We start from the raw sequence: 24,774 nt of genomic DNA on the forward strand, positions 1-24,774 counted from the left end.
TAGTTCCTTTCAAGGTCCCTTCTAGCTCCTCCAAGATTCTATACCATAACTAGGATGCAAATCCTTCACTCAGAAATCAAATTAAAATGTACGTTTATAACACTTCATTTGCAAATTCTCAGTCTTATTTTAATTTTTTTAAATAAATAAAAGGAGGATGGACTTTCAGAGATTTCTCTATTTGAAAGTCTAAATTTAATAGGAAGTCATCTGTTACATTAATAGTAATTAGAAATCTAGAGGCTTTTCAAAAGTCAGGCCTCTGTATAACTCAAAAGTAAAGGTATAACTAATTTCCATAAAATATCAGTAGAAAAAAATCAATTCCACTTGACAGAATAATCACTTTTTATAAGCATGGTGTATTAATATTTTTGTTGTTATTGACTCACCTTTAATTACTCATTCTTTCCTAATCCCTATGAACCTCACAAATTAATTATATCATGAACTGTCCTAAGGCAAAACAAGCATGCCATTACTAGTAGTAGCTAGTATACTACAATCCAATGTGCTTGGAATTGGGCCACTCATACATTTAAATGATTTATGTGTTTTTTTCTTTTTTTGCTATTGCTGACATCAAATGAATACTCAATGACAGGAGAACCAGGTTTCATGAGATCTGACCTCTCCAGTAAAGGAACTAATGTTGTGACCTTGAGGCTCTTTCTCTATCCACATCTATATCCATACATTTGACTGATACACACCAAATTGTCAGGAGTGGTGCCCACGAGGAGGAAGTGGAACTGTGGGAAAGGGATTATGAAAAAGCGATATCACTTTTACTCAGTATATTTTGTTCTTGTTAAAATAGTATTTTTTATAGTTAACGTGCTTTCATATGTTACATGTGTAATTTTTAAAAATAAAAAGTGCCACTTACCCAGCTTTCAAAATTCTGAAAAATTAAATCATTCTGCAAAACTGTGTAGCCCAATAATGACCATATCTAATGAAATCTTACAATTAAATAAAAATAATTGTGTTTTACTCCCATTCTTTGCTATAATGATGTTTTATGTTGAGAATCCTATTTTTTAAAGCATTTAAATACTAGTGACAGGAAGGAGTGTGACAAAGAAACAACTCTATTAGGATATTCTCTGTAAGTGTAAAAAAACAATGAAATAACAAAGCGCCAAATCTAAAGCCAAGAAAGTCTCCTCTGAGTAATAACAGCAATGCCCGGGAGTGGTGAATGCCTAAGAGGAGTGAAATGGGAGCTGGGCAACAAAGACTGTAATCGTGGCTGCCACAAATCGATGCAGTGCTCAAAAGATTTATTGAATGGCAATACTATGTATGGACACATAGATCAATAATGGTCCTTTAATAACAAATTGGCAGGCTGATTTGTATCCAAGTAATCCCAGAGCTCTATTCTACTATCAGGGGTAATGTTATTAAGACACAAAGGAGGCAGTAATTAATTCTTCCCTGGAACTGATAAAGCATAGTGGTTAGGGGAGGTTTTCAGAACAGGTGACTTTATTCTGGGCTGAAAGGACAGACAGAATTCCTCCAGGCAGAAAAGAAAGCAGACAAGTTCATTTCTTGGGAGTAGAGGAGAATGGGTATGAAGGCTCAGCTCAAAGACATCTAGGGACTAGGTGTGGTCATGCAGAGTGACCAGACTCAGGCGTGGGAGCACAGTGAGCAAGGTGCTAGATCCGCGAGAAGCAGCAGAATGGTGCAAAGGTGACTTAGGATGGCGTTCAGTCCTGGCAGTTTCGCCAGTGATATCCTCTGAATGGCTCTCTGCAATCATCCAACCAGTTTCTTAATAAATTTTAAAAAGCATACTTTTAAAAGAATTGCTCAACTCACAAAAAATCAACAGAAATAGCCTATGGCCAACTTATTAAAGTCACTGGGACAAAGAGAATTGCAAGTTTGTAAGGGAACTGACCAGCTGAGTGACAGGGAAGACCCTTAGCTTCTTTATTTCACTGTCTTCACATGGGAAGTGAGGGCGGTATTGGACAAGGAGATTCCAGCTCTAATATTCTAATGACAGCACAGTGCTTTTCCTTCCAAGCTCTTTAAGACAAAGTATTACATGTATCTCTCAGATCTCTGTGAAGCAGGAAAGATCCTTAGAAAGATCACAGTTTCCTTTTTCTATTCCTGTCCTTTGGAAATTTAGAGCCTATGAAATTATCCAGTACTTTTTAATTTTCAGATAAAAATATAACATTAAGAATGCTGATGGCCAAAAGCAGAAGAGAAAGAGCAACTGCCATTTCATTTTTTTAAATCCTAAATTTACCTTGTATAAAGTTAATCATGTGAACAGGAACCCCCAGGATGGGGTGCTGGTGGGGGAACCACTTACTCAGGAGAATGTTTACCTCTATTCCATCAATAATTTTATTAGCAGAATTTCTAAGGTCCATTATAGAAAAGTGCTCAATAAATATATTATGAAAATGATCATGTATCATTTAACTGAGCAGTTTGTGTGTTTTAACAAGCTTATAAGTATGTTAGAGCAAGTGTGAGGTTAGGAAGTTTTTAATATTTTTATTTCACAAAAACAGCTTTCCAGTATTACAGGAAAATAGTGATCTAGATTTTTTTTACACACAATACATTACTTGAATAAAGCATTCATTTGGTTATATTTACTTTATTTCAAATTATTTTTAGCATTCAAAGGAGCTGTTGGATATAAGAACAGATTTGTTTCAGTAAGAAAGTTACTGTTCTTTTTCTTTGGGCTCATATTTGCTTGCCCCCAGAGAACAGGATTTATAAGCTTTTGTATTTGTTAAATCAATGAGAAAAGGTACACTCGTTCTTCAGCAGTAGCTACAGAAATCTAATTTCAAACATGTTTGTAACTTATTGGAGGAAAATAGGTAGGTAGGTAGGTTAGAAGGAAGGAAGGAAGGAAGGAAGGAAGGAAGGAAGGAAGGAAGGAAGGAGGAAGGAAGGAAGGAGGGAGGGAGGGAGGAAGGAAGGAGGGAGGGAGGGAGGGAAGGAAGGATACTTTTATTGTATCACGTTTTCAGTTTTTCCTATGCTTAAGTCCCCTGTTGGGGAAATACACATCTCACACATAGTTTTGAAAATCACTCTGGAAGGAAATCTGTGAAAATCTATATAGTATAAGAGAAGAATATGATTCAGTAATTCAATGTCGTGCCTACCCCATAGATAACATTCAGGGAAATTTAAGCCATGAACTTCTGATATAGGTAAAAATATTGATTTTCCTTTGGTGCTAAGTAATGCACTTTGCAGTGGAATTAGCTTCTGTTAATGACAATAATTCATTCCTAGTCCTTCCCATGGGAAGAATTAACAAACATGGTCAAATAGTGAAGGAGAAAAACAGCCAAGGTTAGGGTCCTCATCTGAAGTACATTTGGGTACCTCAGTTCAACCCTCTTCATTTTGCCACGTCACTGATTGACATGCAGAATCCTGCGTTGGTACTAGGACATTTCTAAACCTGTCAAGAAATAGCCATTGACCAAATGGCGATTAACGTACTGTACTCTCCCTTCTGTAGCTGAGAAGATATGTCAAGGACTCCAGAGTAAACAGATGTGACTTTTTTTTCTTCCCTATATTTTAATCCATGTCAGGAAATAGGGAAGTAAGAAAGTTTTACATGCTATATCTAACCTGAAAGCTCGGACAAAGGGTAGAGATTGATATGACAATTGTATACTGTAAACTCTTACATATTACTAAGTGGCTTATAGTCAAGGAATTAAAGGTTCCAGAAATGTGCTTGGCTAACTCACTACTGAAATTGGATTATTTTCGAACAAGATAATCAGTGAAAAACAACTAGGTTTATGTACAAATAGGAAAGAAAAGAGCGTGCATTGTTTAGATTTCTAGTGTATCAGATTAGACTCAGGAATATTAAGCAGATTCTCCTCATAGCAATAATTGTCAATGCAATTAAGAGTTTATTCTTTTCACCTTTCCATTCCTGGCTTGATTTGTAATTTAAACCTTATTTACTTTTTAACATTTTATATTTTTACATTCAGTTATTGCAAAACATGGCTGGAAGCTCCTTGACTACAAGAAAGATATTTTAAAAATATCTTTTTGAAATGCTTGCACTAGATTGGTGTCCTTTAAATACTGATTGATTTGGATAATGAAATTAAACAAAAACTAATTTTAATTTGAGCAATTCAGTTTTAAACTTTCTTCTTACAGAGGTAACAAATGATTAATGCAGAAAATATGAAAAACACAGAAAAGAATTAGGAAAAATTTTAAGTAATCACAAATTCTAAACACCTTTTCCCACTCCCCTTCTGGCCCCAGAAATAGGTGAACATTCTTATAATCTTTTTGCTATGTTGGTTGTAGAAAAAAAATGGTATGAAGCTATACATAAAGTTCAATAGCCCACGAGTTTTACTTAGTGTATATCATGAACTTTTTCCATGTCAATAAATATTTTTCTACAACATGACTTTGGAGCCAGTATGGTATTCTATTGCACAGGATTACTTTACCCAAACCACATTTTTCCCATTATTATTTTACTATGAATAGCAATATCAGATCATATCAAATACACATAGCAATTAATAATTCATCAAATGATTGAACCCTGATAAGGGAAAATGTTTGATTAAAAAGAAACAAAGAATGGAATTAAATGGGTTTGTATAATCATGCATTACATATTCTACATTTCAACATAGAAAAATTATTAAACTCGAGTTCTGAAGTGTGACTAAGATTTTATAAAAAATGTGTACCTTGATAAAGTGACTGATTTCTTTTTGTAGAGTATAAAATGATTGTAGATAATCAAAGTTTTAAGTCCTTTAACAATGTAGCAATCAAAAGCTTAGCATTTATCTTCTGTACCATTTCCCATATCTCAGTGAGTTACTAAAAAGAAATATGGGAAAGAATTCCTGCTAATTCAGGGAAGTTTGAATACAAGTGCATTCTGGATAAATTATATAGATGCTCAATACATTGATAAATGATCATTGATCAATTTCAGTCTTATGTCACATCCAAAAGTCTATGTGACTTTCAAAAAAAACCCCTAAAATTCTAGATTATGATTATCTACTTATTTAATAAAGAAATATGACACTGAGACCATCTGTCACAACCTAACATCATATTTTTCATAGTTCCATCACCAACACAGTTGATGAAAAAAACTAAAAATATCTCAAAATATGCCATTTAAAGCAATCAGTTCATGGACTGTTTATTTCTACTTCTTTTCATTGGTTAGCCATTCTGGTAGCTGGTGATTTTTTTTTTTTTTAACTCCAAAATCTTTTATAAGAGGTAAAACATCAAATTATTAACAAAGAAAGTTTTTGGGGAAAGGATTGTTCCTAAGGTTATCAGTGTCTTACCCAATTTGATCCCTGGCACCCAGAGTAGCTTTATAGCTTAAATAGAGACCAACAAATAAAAGAGTAATAATAGAAAGTAGCAAAAGGAAAAGAACAAAATGGATTAAGCTATGGGAATGGACAGATTCACAAAGATCTAGGATTTCTGCTTTGAGCAATCCACAATATTCTCAGAACTTAAAATTTTAAACTAGCCCTGCAAATGCACTGCTTCAAGGACATAAAGACTATCAAAGTTTAGTGAGGATGATGTTTAGATAAAATACATTTAAGAAGTGACTAGGTCCACGTCATCACCATGACCCCTACCCCCCCACCATTTTATCAGTTTAAATCATTACCTAGACCAAAAGAATGTTCTGGCCAAAATCAAATTCCCCAAGCATTTATTGAGCACTAGGTTGTTAGAAGTCAAGAATGAATAAATATAGCCTCCATCCTCAAGAGTAACATCTCAAGGGAAAATTAAAAATATTGGTTGCTCATCTTACTATGCTGATGGACAGTGATCGCACTGGAGGGGGTGAGGACTTGATAACATAGATGAATCCTGAACCACTGTGCTGTGTATTTGAAGCCATATAAGATTGTATATCAATGATAATTTAATTTAAAAAATTGTGGTTACTCATAAGTAACACATATTTAAATGTGTATTTTTCTGCCACCTTATAGTTAATCTACATTGCCCTTTCTCCAAACAAGACATGTCTCTTCATGTATTTCAACTTGCCTCCATCCCCTACTGCCTTCCATGTTGTGATGGCCAGAAAGTGTAAGGGCTCTCTTGATATTCTTGGCTTAGATTTAATGTGAGGTCAGGCAGCAGGATTATATGTCCACCTCCAGGCTCATGCAGGTGTACCAGTAGAGGCATGGCACAGAATTAGTTCTGCCAAGTGAGTATGAGGAAGGCAGAGGGAACAAGGGAGTTGAGAGGTAAATGCAGGGAGAGGTAATAATGACAGTCCTGGAATCCAAGTTAGGGAAGGGGACATGAGGAATAGGGGAAAAAGGGTAGGCTTAATGGACTGGAGATTCTAGAAAGGCTGAAGGATTGCTAGAGTTGTGCTAGTAGAAGAAATGAACTGCACATGAACTGACCTGTAAGGTCAGAAGATGAGGTGCATGAAATTGAAGTTATGAAGGAACTTTAAGGACTGATTCTGACAAATTCTAGGGCATGATCACAGAGTAATGACTAAGGTAGAGTCCAGGACAAGATGAAGAAAATGAGTTCAAGAAATGAATAGGCCACAGTGTTGGAGATGATAGATGATAGATAGATAGATAGATAGATAGATAGATAGATAGATAGATAGATAGATAGATAGATAGATAGATAGATAGATAGAATCTTATAGGAAAAGTGCTGGGGAGAGTGACAAAGAGTTAGGAGCTAAAATCATAGAGAAATTAGGAGTAGCTCAGACATAGGTAGATGAGCCCAACAATAAGGGTTAGTTAGTAATATCATTTAGTGACATTAGATTCATGCTGGGGAGGAGGAAAGAAGAATGGTCTAAAGCAAAAAGCAAAAAAAAAAAAAAAAAAGCAGACATCTACCCTGATTCCAGGTCCTTAAATACAAAGGATGTGGTAGGAAAAAAACCAGCTCCTGCTTGAGAAGACTGCAGGGGAAGAACCATCCTCAAAAGACAGCCAGATTTTCTGTAGAGCAAGAAGGTGAAGAAAACCTTCAGAAAAGCAGTTGAAGATGAAGAAAATTTTACTAAGGCTGGATCTTGAGTTCCAGAAGGAACAGTGGGAGGGATGCTGCAGTTGGTGACATATGTGGGAGATGAGGAAAAAGCAGAAATGGGCAGAGCCAACGGGAGAGGAGAGGTCTGGAGCCCCTTACAGTGAGGGACATAAACACGTAGTTAATGGACATAATGAAAATAGTGCTGGTAAGACACAGAGGAGGCCAGAGAAGTGCTATCTCAGGGCTTCATGACAACTGGGATGAGGGTGTGTGACCCAGGAGATGTATTTTATTCAGTGCACAATTAGACTTATTCTTGACCCCTGCTGGTCAGGCCTACTGAGGGGAATTTAAAAGATTACATTCTCCTTATATGGAAATTTCTTAGTATCTAAATAAACATAAAGTATATATGCGTTTTGACTCAGTGATGTCAGGAATTTTCCTCAAAATACTCTCATGAGGCAATCAACTTAGAAACAAACTAAATAACGAATGGTTAAATAACCTTTTCTCTTTACTCCCTTAAAAAATTGCCATACAGTTCCAGTTTGCACCAGGGTTTGTGGTGACATTATTTAAAAGAGTGAAAGGATAGCAATTAACTTGCCTTGAGGAAGGAAACTTCAAGGAGGAGATTTTTTAGTTTTAAAGGATGAAGAGTTTGTCAGGCACACATTTAGGAACAGGCATATCATTGGTGCTATACTTTTTGGAATGAACGTATTTTAGGCAGAGGGAACACATATACAAAGTCACAAAGGAAAGGTAGCAGGAGATAAGGCTGAAAAGATAGGGAAGGGTCAGATCACCAAAGGTCTTAGGTATTAAGTAAAGGACATTATCTGAAGGCAATGAGAAGACTGTGAAGGGCTTTAAGTGGTAGAGAGCTCATGATCCTATACATATGGGTTTAATTTAGGTTCCTATGCATCAACCTACATATGCTAATATTCAGACTCTGATCATGACTATCTCATATGATACACCAGTCTTTTTCTGTGTGTGTCCATGTTGACATTTAATAGTTGTATTTATTCTTTAAGGAAAATATTTAGCAAAAGAGTTACTTTAAAGGTTTTCCAGCTTACAGAGATGTAAAGTGAATGGATACACTAGTCTTATATTTTCTGTATTTAAGATTATTTCATTTGTGCCACATTAATACCTTGGGATTTTGAATTCCCTTAGGTACTGGTGATTTTATTCCTGTTCTGTAATCAATTTTATAGTTAGTGTTTACATAAAAGTGACTTCTAAAACAGATTTAAACTCAGGAATAAGATCTTCTTACATGTTCTCACAAAAAGTCATTCTAATTAAACAATTCCATTTTTTCTCTTAACAGTACTAATAGATATAAATTAGCCTCAAGGAAAATTAATGCACTCCTGTACTCATTATAAACTTTCATTATTCCTCCTGAAATCAATTCATTTGTGGATATTGGGCTTTTGCCAAATTATCTCCAAAAGTGTCTTCGTTGATCTTTTAATGTATTTGGCTACAGTACTCACAATATTTCTAGCCAAGGACAAGCTGATTATTTTTGAATAAGGTGTTATTGGTGGCATAGGCCCTTCAAAGCATTTTTTTATAAAAATCCACCTGCGATTCACTAAGCTGACTTACATGAAAATTGAAGCCATTTATGTTTGGGAGCCTGCCATCTCCTTTCTAATGTGTAAGAAGCCTCTCTCTGCCATAGGGATTTCAGAATTTTAAGCTGCTAGCTGAACAGTTGAGTAGGAGAGGAAAAAACCCTCTAAAAAACAATTATTCTAAAGAAATGACTCTTTTTTGTTGTTCAGTAGCCAACATTAACATATAGCTTTTATAAAAAATACTTTTGTATGCAGGAATTGTTTGTTTGGTACAGATACCAGCTCTTATTATTGTACCTGGGCAAGTATTACCTTCATAGTCTGCCAATAGTGTCCCTTGGATACAGTGCCTCTTCCCAGGATAAATTGAATTTAAGCCAAGATTCGAAGCTTCCACTTTCAAATTATATTTTAGCTTGTTTTGTAGTCAAGCCTACATCTATTGTTTGCAAAAATATATAAACTGTCTTTTTTTGGTTTATAATAATGTGGATCCTTATTGTTCTCCATGACCATTTCTAAGTCATAATTCAACAGAAGTTCTGAGTGTACTACAAAGTTTGAATTTAAAAAGCCCAAACTTTCAATGAGGACTTAATTGTTTACTGAGTTTGATTTGTACATGCCAAGCTAGACTTTTACAGTCCTTGTAGACATAGGTGGTAGTGGACATCAGTGCTTCTCAGAAATCTTCAGTGATATCACTTAATCCCTTTGAACACTTAATTCCAACCGTAAAAGATACAACAACCTTCCTTGTAAAGGTGGCTGCACAGATTTGACTCATTGATTAAGATGCAAGCCACATCACTAATTTTTTTTCCTTGTATCTGTAACCTCTTCTAAGAAAGGCTTATTGCATTAAAAAAAAAAAAGAATCTATAGAGGCAAATGGATCACACGTTTTTAAACTGTTTCATGATGAAGATATTAATGTACATGTATGAACATTTATCTGGGACAGTGTGGAGGGATTCAAGCATCATAAAGTGATCAGATTAGATGTCCTTTAAGGTATGTTTCAAACTCACATATTTTGTGATTTTCTAGACAGTATAATCTCTCCTCCGTCTCCTTTATCCCTAAAATCCTTAAAGACATTTATGATTACAATGCCATATCAAAAGCAAGCATTAAGGGGAGGAGCCAACATGTCAGCATGAGTAGTTCAGTGGAAATCTCCTCCCCAAAACGTATATATTTTTGAAAATACAACAAATACAACTATTCCTAAAAGAGACACCAGTAGATACAGTACAATAGCCAGGCTACATCTACATCTGCAAGAACTCAGCAACACACCATGGCCCAGCAGGACCTGAATGCCCCCCTATCCCAGACCCTGGTGGGGAAGAAAGGAGTCGGAGCAGAGAGGGAGTAAAAGCCCAGGACTGCTAAACAACCAGCTCTAGAAATCCGCACCAGGAGCACAGACACATGGTGCACAGGGTGCTGGATATTAGAGAAACAGAAAAGCAAAACCTGGGAGCAGGTCCCCACAACTGGCACCCCTGAGACAAAAGAAAAGTGAGTGCTTTTTGCAAGGGACAGGGACCTCATAGCTGGACGAAGTCATCCCAACACACGCACTCCAGCACCTGGGAATCCGCGGAACTCTAGGCAACCTAACCCCCTGGAGGGCACCACAGGAGCAGCCCAGGAGCAGCCATGCCACCAGCAGCCACTCAGCCCAGTGCAAAGCCACCCAGACCAGACCCAAAGGCTGCTATCAGCACACAGCTGCACAGTAGGGGCGCTGCTTTTGCGGGAAAGTGCACCCAGAATGCCTGCCACTCTCCGCAGGGCTCTGCACTACTCTGGCGGAGACCCTGCCTGCAGCAGCTTAGGGGATTAACCCGGAAGCTGGTTCAGGAGTGCAGGTAAGTGACGCAGGCAGCAGAGAAGGGCAAGGCGACCAGCAAGCAGGAAAGGACTTTGTTCTCCCAGCTGACACACACGCTACTGGCGTATAGTCACTGCTGTCACCATGAAAAGGCAGAAGAATTTAGTCCAGTCCAAAATAGTCCAGACTATCCCTGAGAGAGGACCAGGGGAGATAGACCTAGCCAATCTCCCCAAAAAAAGAATTCAAAATAAAGGTCATAGCCATGCTGATGGATCTTCAGAGAAATATGCAAGAGCTAAGGGATGAAGTCTGGAGGGAGATTACAGAAATGAAACAATCTCTGGAAGGACTTAAGAGCAGACTGGAAGAGGTGCAAGAGGCCATTAATGGAATAGAAATCAGAGAACAGGAATGCAGAGAAGCTGATGCAGACAGACATGAAAGGATCTCCAGGAATGAAAGAATATTAAGAGAACTGTGTGACCAATCCAAATGAAACAATATTTGCATTATAGGGGTATCAGAAGAAAAAGAGAGAGAAAAAAGGGATAGAAAGTGTCTTTGAAGAAATAATTGCTGAAAACTTCCCCAAACTGGGGGAGGAAATAGTTGCTCAGACCACGGAAGCACACAGAACTCCCAAAAGAAGGGACCCAAGGAGGACAACACCAAGACACATACTAATTAAAATGGCAAAGATCAAGGACAAGGACAGAGTATTAAAGACAGCCTGAGAGAGGAAAAGGTCACCTACAAAGGAAAACCCATCAGGCTATAATCAGACTCCTCAACAGAAACCTTACAGGCCAGAAGAGAATGGCATGATATACTTAATGTAAAGAAACAGAAGGGCCTTGAAGCAAGAATACTGTATGCAGCACAATTATCATTTAAATATGAAGGAGGGATTAAACAAATTGCAGACAAGCAAAAGTTGAGGGAACCTGCCTCCCACAAACCACCTCTACAGGGTATTTAGATGGGAGCACTCCTAAGGCTAAATACATGTCACCAGAGAAAATAAAATCACAGCAAGGAAAGAAGACCAACCAAAGACTAACAAAAGATAAAAAATAAAATCAACTACCCACAAAAGCAGTCAAAGGAAACACAAAAGAGCACAGAACAAAACACCCAACATATGAAGAATGGAGGAGGAGGAATAAGAAGCAAGAGAAATAAAGAATCATCAGACAGTGTTTATAATAGTTCAATAAGCGAGTTAAGTTAGACAGTAAGATAGTAAAGAAGCTAACCTTAAACCTTTGGTAACCACGAACCTAAAGCCTGCAATGACATTAAGTACATATCTTTCAATAATCACCCTAAATGTAAATGGACTGAATGCACCAATCAAAAGACACAGAGTAATAGAATGGATAAAAAAGCAAGACCCATCTACATGCTGCTTACAAGAGACTCACCTCAAACCCAAACACATGCACAGACTAAAAGTCAAGGGATGGAAAAAGGTATTTCATGCAAACAACAGGGAGAAAAAAGCAGGTGTTGCAGTACTAGAATCAGAAAAAATAGATTTCAAAACAAAAAAAGTAACAAGAGACAAAGAAGGACATTACATAATGATAAAGGGATCAGTCCAACAAGAGAATATAACCATTATAAATACATATGCACCCAATACAGGAGCACCAGCATATGTGAAACAAGTACTAACAGAATTAAAGGAGGAAATATAATGCAATGCATTCATTCTGGGAGACTTCAACACACCACTCACTCCAAAGGATAGATACAAAAAACAGAAAATAAGTAAGGACACAGAGGCACTGAACAACACACTAGAACAGATGGACCTAATAGACATCTATAGAACTCTACATCCAAAAGCAACAGGATACACATTCTTCTCAAGTGCATATGGAACATTCTCCCAGAATAGACCACATACTAGGCCACAAAAAGAACCTCAATAAATTTAAAAAGATTGAAATCCTATCAACCAACTTTTCAGACCACAAAGGTATAAAATTAGAAATAAATTGTACAAAGAAAGCAAAAAGGCTCACAAACACATGGAGGCTTAATGCTCCTAAATAATCAATGGATAAACGACCAAATTAAAATAGAGATCAAGCAATATATGGAAATAAATGACAACAATAACACAAAACCACAACTTCTGTGGGATGCAGTGAAAGCAGTCTGAAGAGGAAAATACATAGCAATATAGGCATATTTAAAGAAGGAAGAACAATCCCAAATGTATAGTCTAACGTCACAATTATCAAAATTGGAAAAAGAAGAACAAATAAGGCCTGAAGACAGCGGAAGGAGGGACATAATGAAGATCAAAAAGAATCTCAATAAATTAAAAAGAAATAAAAATGTGAAGAAATAAATAAAATTGAGAAGAATAAAACAATAGAAAAAATCAATGAAACCAAGAGCTGGCTCTTTGAGAAAATAAACAAAATAGATAAGCCTCTAGCCAGACTTACTAAGAAAAAAAGACAATCAACACACATCAACAGAATCAGAAATGAGAAAGGAAAAATCATGATTGACCCCACAGAAATACAAAGAATTATTAGAGAATATTATAAAAACTTATGTGCTAACAAGCTGGAAAACCTAGAAGAAATGGAAAACTTCCTAGAAAAATAGAATCTTCCAAGACTGACCAAGGAAGAAACAGAAAATCTAAACAAATCAATTACCAGCATTGAAATTGAAGTGGTAATCAAAAAACTACCCAAGAACAAAACCCCTGGACAAGATGGATTTACCTTGGAATTTTATCAGACATACAGAGAAGACATAATACCCATTTTCCTTAAAGTTTTCCAAAAAATAGAAGAGGAAAGAATACTCCCAAACTCATTCTATGAAGCCAACAACACCCGAATACCAAAACCAGGCAAAGACCCCACCAAAAACGAAAACTACAGACCAATATCCCTGATGAACATAGATGCAAAAATACTCAACAAAATATTAGCAAACGGAATTCAAAAATACATCAAAACGATCATACACCATGACCAAGTGGGATTTATCCCAGGGATGCAAGGATGGTACAACATTCGAAAATCCACCAACATCATCCACCACATCAACAAAAAGAAGGACAAAAACCACATGATCATCTCCATAGACACTGAAAAAGCATTTGACAAAATTCAACATCCATTCATGATAAAAACTCCCAACAAAATGGGCATAGACGGCAAGTACCTCAACATAATAAAGGCCATATATGATAAACCCACAGCAAACATCATACTGAACAGTGAGAAGCTGAAAGCCTTCCCTCTCAGACCAGGAACAAGGCAGGGATGCCCACTCTCCCCACTGTTATTTAACATAGTACTGGAGGTCCTATCAATGGCAATTAGACAAAACAAAGAAATCCAAGGAATCCAGATTGGTAAAGAAGAAGTTAAACTGTCACTATTGCAGATGACATGATATTGTACATAAAAAACCCTAAAGAATCTACACCAAAACTACTAGAACTAATATCGGAATTCAGCAAGATTGCAGGATTCAAAATTAACACACAGAAATCTGTGGCTTTCCTATAGACTAACAATGAAAAAACAGAAAGAGAGATCAGGAAAATAATTCCATTCACTATAGCATCAAAAAAAATAAAATACCTAGGAATAAACCTAACCAAGGAGGTGAAAGACCTATACTCCGAAAACTATAAGACACTTTTAAGAGAAACTGAAGAGGACACTAACAAATGGAAACTCATCCCATGCTCCTGGCTAGGAAGAATTAATATCATCAAAATGGCCATCCTGCCCAAAGCAATATACAGATTTGATGCAATCTCTATCAAATTACCAACAGCATTCTTCAATGAACTGGAACAAATGGTTCAAAAATTCATATGGAACCATCAAAGGCCCCGAATAGCCAAAGCAATCCTGAGAAGGAAGAAAAAAGTGGGGGGATTCGCTTCACAACTTCAAGCTCTACTACAAAGCCACAGTAATCAAGACAATTTGGTACTGGCACAAGAACAGAGTCACAAACCAGTGGAACAGAATAGAGACTCCAAACATTAACCCAAACATATATGGTCAATTAGTATTTGATAAAGGAGCCATGGACATACAATGGGGAAATGACAGTCTCTTCAACAGATGGTGCTGGCAAAACTGGACAGCTACATGTGAGAGAATGAAACTGGATCACTGTCTAACCCCATACACAAAAGTAAATTCGAAATGGATCAAAGACCTGAATGTAAGTCATGAAACCATAAAACTCTTAGAAAAAAACATTGGCAAAAATCTCTTAAACATAAACATGAGCGACTTCATGAATATATCTCCCCGGGCAAGGGAAACAAAAGCAAAATGAACAAGTGGGACGATATCAAGCTGAAAAGCTTCTGTACAGCAAAGGGCACCATCAATAGAACAAAAAGGTATCCTACAGTACGGGAGAATATATTCATAAATGACAGATCCAATAAAGGATTGACATCTAAAATATATAAAGAGCTCACACACCTCAACAAACAAAAAGCAAATAATCCAATTAAAAAATGGGCAGAGTAGCTGAATAGACAGTTCTCTAAAGAAGAAATTCAGATGGCCAACAGACACATGAAAAGATGCTCCACATCACTAATCATCAGAAAAATGAAAATTTAAACCACAATGAGATATCACCTCAAACCAGTAAGGATCACCACCATCCAAAAGACAAACAACAACAAATGTTGGCGAGGTTGAGGAGAAAGGGGTACCTTCCTATGCTATTGGTGGGAATTAGTTTAACCATTGTGGAAAGCAGTATGGAGATTCCTCAAAAAGCTCAAAATAGAAATACCATTTGATCCAAGAATTCCACTTCTAGGAATTTACCCTAAGAATGCAACAGTCCAGTTTGAAAAAGACATATACACCCCTATGTTTATTGCAGCACTATTTACAATAGCCAAGAAATGGAAGCAACCTAAGTGTCCATCAGTAGATAAATGGATAAAGAATATGTGGTCCATATACACAATGGAATATTATTCAGCCATAAGAAGAAGACAAATCCTACCATTTGCAACGACATGGATGGAGGTTGAGGGTATTATGCTCAGTGAAAGAAGCCAGGCAGAGAGAGACAAGTACCAAATGATTTCACTCATATGTGGAGTATAAGAACAAAGAAAAACTGAAAGAACAAAACAGCAGCAGAATCACAGAACCCAAGAAGGGACTAACAGTTACCAAAGGGAAAGGGACTGGGGAGGATGGGTGGGAAGGGAGGGATAAGGGTGGGGAAAAAAAAGGGGGCATTACGATTAGCATGTGTAGTGGGGGCGGGGGCACCGGGAGAGCTGTAGAACACAGAGAAGATGAGTAGGGATTCTGCAGCATCTTACTATGCTGATGGACAGTGACTGTAATGGGGTTTGTGGGGTGGACTTGGTGAAGGGGGGAGTCTAGTAAACATAATGCTTCTCATGTAATTGTAAATTAATGATACCAATAAATAAATAAATAAAAACATTAATAATTGAGGTACATATTTTTACATTACTGTGTGAATATCTTTTAATTTTAATTTTTAATCAAAAATTTGCATTAAAATGAGACCTGTTAAAAAGAAAGCCACACACCCAAGAGCAAGTCACTTTTTCTGAGTCAGGTCAGCACACCGTAGCTTACGGGCCAGCCTAACGCAGTTCCAACTTCCCCAGAAATAGAGTCTTAACAGCCAATGAGGAATTTTCTGGTCAGCACCAGTGAGGTAATCTGTCATATGAGCATTTTCTCTCCCACCCATACCTCCAAAATACAAGGCAATCTGCATAAAATAAACTCCCCCAGGTGACCCCTCTAAGGGAATGTGACCTTGCCTGAAACAATCCCTTCTTTTATTTTGCTGATAACTTCTTGCCCTACCCTCCTGTCTACAAAAACCTTCCATTTTTGTACAACTCTTTGGAGCATCTCTTTACCTGCTAGATGGGATGCAGCCTGATACATGAATCACTTTATCAGACCAATTAGAGCTTCAAATTTACTCAGTTGAATATTGTTTTAAACACACCATTGAGTATCCTGTTGTCTTGCCAATGGGTTTCAGCCCTGGGCAAGTTCACTACGGTTTCAATGTGACCAAAGAAAATGACAGTAAAACATTCTTGAGGTGAAAGGGTTATACCCAACTTTATTTCCAGGTGGCAGGTCAGTCACTAAAATCCAGTTCACTCAGAGTGAATCTGCATGCAGCAAGCCAGTCTCTGCCTCTGGGCCTGTCTGTCTGCACAGCCATCCCACACAGCCGTCCTCTGGGCCTCTGTCTTCAGCACTGCCACCGCTCCAGCCTCTGCTCTGCTCTCCTGCAGCCTTGCAGCCCTGCCACTGTGTCGCACCCAGAGCACTGGGTAGAGCTCTTTCTATAGAGTCAACAGTCATGTGTTGCCCACAGGTGTGCAGTGAGCTAGTCAACCAGGGCCAGGTGAGAATCCTGGCTACAGGAACTCTCATTTTATCCACACCTGTATATATGGATATTTCCATATATTTTCAAAAAAATTTATTCCTGATGAATATATGGAGAAGCAGAGAATTTATGAGTCTTTTTTCCTATTTCTCTTAAGACTTTTGCTTAAAGTTAAGAGTAACAGGATAAAGGTCCTATATTTGAAGATGAGGGACAGCTGATGGTGGGTTAGGATGGTCATGGATGAAAGCAATTATAAAACATTGTTCTTTACATACCCAGAGTGTTTCAGTGAGGCCCACTCTCCTTCCCTAAACCAACAGACTTGGGGTGTCAGCCAGTCAGCTCCTCTCCATCTATTGGTGGTGAGTAGATATTTGTGCTTTTAAACAAAATGAAGGAAGATAAACTGGCAATGTGGAGATTAAAATTTTATCCAAATTCTCTTACTGAACCATTCAGACCTTAGAATGGGATAGCTCTTGCAACCTGGAAGAGATGTGTGTGTAGCACAGAATAAATTTGACATAAAAGGCTATTTGAGCAGGAAAAAGAGAATTACAGTTTATCACCATTGTTAATATGTCTTAAGAATTCACCCTGCATAGGAATAATATAAATAAGAAACTATTTTAGCTCATTTCAGTACAGGCAAAAATACTATGATTAGAAAGACAGAACAACTCAATGTCCCTTTTTGACAGGTTACTTATTTGACACCTTTTTGCCAGTTTCCCATCTCTAAGTGAGCAGTAGTTCAGTCCTCCCTCAAGGAAGGACAAATAGAACTTAGAGGAACATGCCCTTATGTAGGTTTGGAAGGGGGTGGGCAGGGATCATTGGGGTTAGGATGAAGCAGAGTTATTCCTACCCTTGCCAAAAATAGAGGCTGGACAGATTTGATTTCTGTACGCACACACAGACAGAGTTCAAGGAAATGAAAGCTAAACAATCACCCTCACTTCTCCTCAAGTCTCCAAACACAACTGCCCCGAAGCCCCGAGCAGCAATGCCTGTGGCAAGCCACTCCTCAGACTGTCACTACAAAACCAAGCACTCTTCTATCTGTATCTTACAAGGTAGAGAGCACTGACTTCCTCTGGTCCTAGTTGCACATAAAAAATCATATTAGCAAGTATGTAAGAGTACTTGGGCATAGGAAAATTAGTTAATAATGTGTGTAGTCCCATGGGGAAGTTATTATAACCCCTTCGAAGACCTAACTTATTCTTGGAGATCTCCACTCTGGAGAGAGCTGTGAATTTCTTATCTGTAAAAATGTAATAATTGTCAAGAAGTATGAAGGGGCTGAGATTTTATACTATTTGCAAGCTAACAAGTTAGTCACAGTTTCATGGATGCTGGCAGAAGGCACAAAACTCCCAGTCGAGAGACAAAGAACAGTTTATTACTCACAGTGATAGCAGTAGCCAGGCTGTCAGCATTTGTGCCACTTCCCCAAGTCCCAATTCCCATGGTGACCTAAAGAGGGCCAGATGATACATGCCTATGTGGTGGGCTACATGGCAAGAGAGGAACCCCAAGCATAGATAACTGTATATTTTATAATGATCAGTAAGCCTGCCTGAGCTCTGCCCCAGGGGCAGCATTTTCTTTGTTATATTGGACAGTCACCAAACCTGCTCATTGCTCCAGAGAGGGACACTATCTCTGCCTCTCAAGTCTGCCTGCAATACAAACAATACGAATATTTGAAAAAATATTCCAGAACAAAGGCAGCCATTGCCTCTGCTTACAAGATATGTAGAAATGTGATGCGCTCCTGAAGAACTGCCTTCCGGTAATAGTAAATTTCTTCCCCTATTTGCTCAAGATTGAGATTACCCATCAAGCCCCTAGCTCTCCCCACTTGCCCCTCTCTCCTCTAACTGGGAGCCTTTCTTGACAATGCTACGGGTGGTTGCTGATGGGGCTTGGGGGTCCAATGTAAATGACTTGGGAGTTGTAACTTTAGTAGCAGGGAAGATGAAAGTCAGAAGCCCTGTAAGAAGAAAGTTACCCCAAGGCTGGCTTGCTAGTTGGAAGCTCCTCACCCCACCCTGTGCCCCTCAAAAAGCGTCTTCCTTTTGCTTCACTTTAATACACAGCTAATAATCCCACTAAATGGGTAATCATTGCAGTTTTGGGAAAAATGCAAATTTCTCAGCCTTAAGGACTTTGGGGTATTCATACACATCGGTGTGAATTTGTGTAAGACTTTCCCTTTAACAGCTAGCTGAGATTGGCTGCCCTGAAGGAATAGCGATTTTGCCTGGCAGGGGATAGAAGGGTAATTGTGCAGTCTTTAGCATTTGGGGAGATAACAGGCCAGAGAGTAACATCAGGGGAGAATTAAAACGATGTCACTGGGTCCACAGGTGCCAGGAAAGAGGGGCACTATAAGAAAAGATGTGAGAGAAAGAGGAGAGAGAGAGAGAGACAGAGACTGAGAGAGAGTAGGGAGATACTAAGGAGAAATTTCACCTATTCTCAGATTTTACTTGAAGTTGGCACGGTGCCCAAACCAGAGGACTAATGTTCTCTTCCTCCTTCTCCTCACTCCTGGATCTTTATTCTGTACATATTTATCAAGAATCCACTGTTGTAATTGCCAGTGCCACTATTACTAGTTACCATTTATGGAACACTTGGTATGTTTCCAGTTGTATGATTACAGTGGTGTGACAAAGTCAGACAATACATTGGCCTGCCCCCAGTGGAGCTTACAGTCCAGTGGGGGAGACAGACAAGTAAGTCAACAGTTCCACCTGAGTGATACTATTATCCATGGGCATCTATACCAGACAGGGTAGGTCCTTGCTTTCAGACCCAGCCTTCAAACTTCCATCATTAGTTCTATAGTTCACATTAGAAATGGATAGTAGCTAATCCTTACACAGTACTCATGTGCCAAGCAGAGTTTTAAGTGCAATTAATGAGAATCTTTGTAATAGCCCTATCAAATAGGAACTATGATTGTATCTTTATTTTATAGAGGAAGAAACTGGAGCTCAGAGAGGTTAAGTGGCTTCCCTTAAGTCAGAGAGAGCTAGTTACCAGCAACAGGTGGAATTTGTTTCCAGGCCTCTGGCCTAGAGTATATATATATTCTTAGGTATCTCCCTAGACTGTCTCTAAAACACCTTAAGCTAACTCCACACTTGTGAACTGTCCAGGAAATATAATCATCACTTACAAGTTATTTCTATGATGAAGTTAATTTTGAGTTCCAAACTTGTACTAATGAAGATATTTTCAAAACAAATGTTTTAAGGTAGGAAACTACCTGAGACCTCCTTGGCCTATAAGAAAACTGCAAGCATTAGTGATATACTATTCATGGGACACTGTAAATTCGGTGTCAAAGGCAGTAGAATAGTAATCACCACATCATAATTTCAGGGGGCCTCCTTTTTCAAGTTCAGTTGGTCTGATAGGTAGCATTTCCCTCTTATTAGTTTATGCTGCTAAGAAAATTAATGACTTAAGTTTACTTTAAAAAGAAAAGAATCAAGAGAATGAGGTAAAGCCACCAACTGGGAGAAAGTATTTGCAAAAGACACATCTGATAAGGGCTGATATCCAAAATACACACTCTTAAAATTCAAGAGTAAGAAACAAATAACCAGATTAAAAATACGCTAAAAATCTTAATAGACAACTCACTAAAGAAGATGTAGAGAGAAAAAAAATGCACATATGAGAAGATGCTTGACATCATGGGTTATCAACGAAATGCAAATGAAAATCAATGAAACACCACTACATACCTATTCCAGAACACTGACACCACCATATGCCAGCAAGGCTGTGAAGAAACAGGAACTCTCATTCATCGCTAGTGTGAATGCAAAATGGTATAGCCATTCTGGAAGACAGTTTGGAGGTTTCTTTATCCATATGATACAACAATCATGCTCCTTGATATTTAGCCAAAGGAGTTGAAATGAAAACATGTCCACACAAAAATTTGCACAAAGATGTTTTATTTATGTATGTATGTATGTATTTATTTATTTTAATTGATGTATAGTTGATACACAATCTTATATTGGTTTCGAGTATACAATGAATTGGCTCAATAGTTACCCATATTATTAAATCCTCAACCCCACTATTGCAGTTACTGTCTACATAGGAAGATGTTACACAATTATTAGCTATATTCTCCATATTGTACTACTGTCCCCATGACCAGTTTATATTGTGACTGCAAATTTTTGTGCCCATTTATCCCCCTCATGCCCCCACCCAACCACCCCAACCCCTCCCCTATGGTAACTACCAGTCACTTCTCAGTGTTTGAGTCTAGTGATATTTTGTTCATGTTGTTTTGTTTTGTTTTGTTTTTATAGTCCACAAATAAGTGAAATCATGCGATGTTTGTCTTTCTCTGCCTGGCTTATTCACTGAGCATAATATCCTCTAGGCCCATCCATGTTGTTACAAATGGCAGGATTTCTTTTTTTTTAATTGGCTAAATAATATTCCATTGTGTCTATGTACCACATTATCTTTATCCATTCATCGGTTGGTGGGCACTTAGGTTGCTTCCATATCTTGGCTACTGTAAATAATGTGACAATAAAAATAGGGACATATATATTATTTCAAATCAGGGATTTTGTTTCCTTCAGGTAAATTCCTGGAAGTGGAATTACTGTGTCACAGGGTACTTCTGTTTTTAGTTTTTTGAGGAGCCTCCATACTGCTTTCCACACTGGCTACAGCAATTTACATTCCCACCAACAGTGTAGGAGGGTTCCCTTTTCTCCACATCTTCACCAACACTTGCTTTTTATTGTCTTTTGGATAGTGGCTATTCTATCCGGTGTGAGGTGATATCTCATTGTGGTTTTGATTTGCATTTTCCTGATGATTAGCAATGTGGAACATCTTTTCATGTGCCTGTTGGCCATCTGTATTTCTTCTTTGGAAGAATGTCTGTTCAGGTCCTCTGCCAATTTTTTGATGCAGTTATTATTATTATTTTTTGGTGTTGAGTCATGCACATGGATGTTTATATAGCTTTATTCATAATTGTCAAAACTTGGAAGCAGCCAAGATTTATCCTTTAGTAGGTAAATGGATAAATAAGCTGTTGTACAAACAGATAATGGAATATTATTCAGTGCTAAAAAGAAATGAGCTATCAAGCTACGGAAGGGCATGGAGGAAACATAAATACATATTACTAAGGGAAAAAAGCCAATCTGAAAAGGCTACAAGCTGTATGATTTCAATTATATGACATTCTGCAAAAGGTAAAACTATAGAGACAATAAAAAATCTCTAGCTGCCAGAGGTTAGTTGGGAGGAAGGGATGAACAGGCAGAGCACAGAGGATTTTCAGGGCAGTGAAACTACCCTGTTTGGTGGCTACATGTCATTAATATAGTTGTCCAAACCCATAGGATGTACAACACTAATGCACAGAATGTGCTCTGGTGACGATGATGTCAATGTAGTTTCATCAGTTTTAACAAATGTGCCACTCTGATGGGGGTTAAGGGGGTAGTGTTGATGATGCACGGAGATGTGTGTTACACGGGAAAACTCTGTACCTTCCACTTAATTTTTCTGTGAACCTAAACCTGCTGTAAAAAATAAAGCCTATGTTTTATTGTAAAAAAGCAAACTTGTTAAATAAGAGAACTTCTATTCTTAAGGAGGAAAAGAATCACTGTTGGGAACATTATACCTGTTCCCATACTCTTGCTCCCTTGAGAAAATTGTCAAGTCTAACCTCCATCCTGGGGAGCAAGAATTACGGCTCAACAGTGTCTTCTCATTATGTGTGTTTACAGTCGGCCCTGGAGAAAGACACAGACAGGAGAGAGGGGACAAAAAAGAGAGAGAGAAAACAGAAGCCTTCCAGGGTATGTGAAACAGATTTTGAAGAAGGTACAGAATTTTCTTAGACATTTAAGAGGAAATGTGGAGACCCTTTTCTGCTACCAGTTAAACAAAAATTGCTTCTATTTGATTTGTACTTATCATTAAAGTTATGCCTCAGTGGCCACCTCTGCTTAAAAGTAATCTGCCTCAACAGCTGGACTTTTCTGAATATTGAAGAATGATTTTCTTTTTGCTCCCCAAAGGAGTAATGGATTTTGAATGTTCATTAGGCAAACATATCATGAGTACACAAAGCCAACACATACACAGTGATAGACCCTGTTTTATAAAATAAGAAAATAAAAAGGACAAAGCTGGTTTATGCCAGAAAGGCCCATATTTCCTCTCTATTCAAGAACTTCCTTTTAGATTTTCTCTCCTCTGGATTTTCATCAATCCCAGGGACATGCTTCTTAAAAATAAAAAATGTTAGCAGATCCTGGATGCATCAGTTCCCTCAGCTCAGCAGAGTTCATTTGGTTACAGGCTGAATTGTGCTCCCCACCCACACACACACAATCATTCGTTGAAGTCCTAACCCCCAGTCCTGCAGAATGTGACTGTATTTGGAAACAGGGCCTTTAAAGAGGTAATTAAGTTAAAATAGAGTCATTAGAGTGGGCTGTGGACCAATCTGACCAGTGTCTTTATAAGAAGAGGATATTAGGACACGGATACCGAGGGAAGACGACGTGAAGACACGGGAAAAGGGAGCCTACAAATCAAAGGGAGACGCTTCAGAAGAAATCGGCCCTGCTAACATCTTGATCTCGGAACTTCTAGCGTCCAGAACTGTCAGAAAATAAATATCTGTTGTTTAAGCTACCCAGTCTGTGATACTTTGTTGAGGCAGCCCTCGCAAATGGATACAGCATGTAAGAGGAAACCGTGGTGACTCCATTCCTGCAGTGATTCTAGACAGAGACTTGAAAGAGTAGTTCATGAACTTGTTAATAGAATTATAAAGAACCTGTAGACTTTATGAATTCATTCAACAAATATTTACTGAGCTTATCCTATGCATCAGGTACTGAGCTAAATGGCAAAGGCAAAAAGATGAGCCCCTAAGTAGCTCAAAGTAAATAAGACCCCGAACTATCCTCAGGGAATTTACAGTCTAAAGAGGAGACAGGCACAGAAAGTATTCATTTCAATATGATGTGACCAGTGGTAAGATCTTGATATGCACAGGGTGCCATGGCTAAGGACCAAGGGCTGTGGGATTTCACTGGGATGGAGGAGGGGTGTCAGACTGGAGACCACATCTCACTTAGGTCTCTAGGGAAAAAAGTATGCCAGGTACATGAAGGAAGAGAGACATTTCAGTGATAGGAATACCACAGACAAAACAGGGAATGGGTAAGTGTCTAGAAAGTCAGGTGACAAATGAGAACTTCAGGGTTATCAGAGTTAGGATGTGTATGAGGGAGGGTGGCAGGAGATGTTAAAGAATCAGGGTCAGACTGCGAAGGGCTGGGCATACCAAATTTGGATTTTAACCTGAAAGCAGTGGGAAGCCACCAGAGATTTCTACAGAGGAAAGTCATGAGCAGACTTGCTCTGAGCATGGTCTCTCTAAGTAGTGTGGAGAATGAAACGACATTGGGGGAGGCAGGCTGCAGACAGACCCGACAGCAGGCAGGAAGAAAGACCCTGAACTGAGCAGTGGTATTGGGTGTGAAGAGCATCCTGTTTTAGAGATATTTCAGAGGTGGAATTGAAGGGGTCTGGAAACTTACATTCTGAGGATTTAAACTCTCCCACTTTCAGATGTGTTAATATAGTAAAGGTGCTTCCAACAGTAAAGCACTACACAATATTCACTTGTTTTTTCTGCATCAGATATATAAATATCATTGCTTCCTAAACATAGAGGCTTATTATCAACTTAATAGAATACACAGTGTTTTATTTACTTTTTAAGAA

The 24,774-nt window shown here is 38.1% G+C and overlaps 1 long non-coding RNA gene across 1 annotated transcript in view; it reads right to left on the reverse strand.

Annotated features, from left to right (window-relative positions):
• LOC140849564 (uncharacterized) overlaps positions 1-24,774 on the reverse strand; it is a 47,803-nt gene that overhangs the window by 20,440 nt on the left and 2,589 nt on the right. The window lies entirely within an intron of this gene.

This window comes from Manis javanica, chromosome 5 (assembly GCF_040802235.1).
Source record: "Manis javanica isolate MJ-LG chromosome 5, MJ_LKY, whole genome shotgun sequence".
Taxonomy (NCBI): domain Eukaryota; kingdom Metazoa; phylum Chordata; class Mammalia; order Pholidota; family Manidae; genus Manis; species Manis javanica.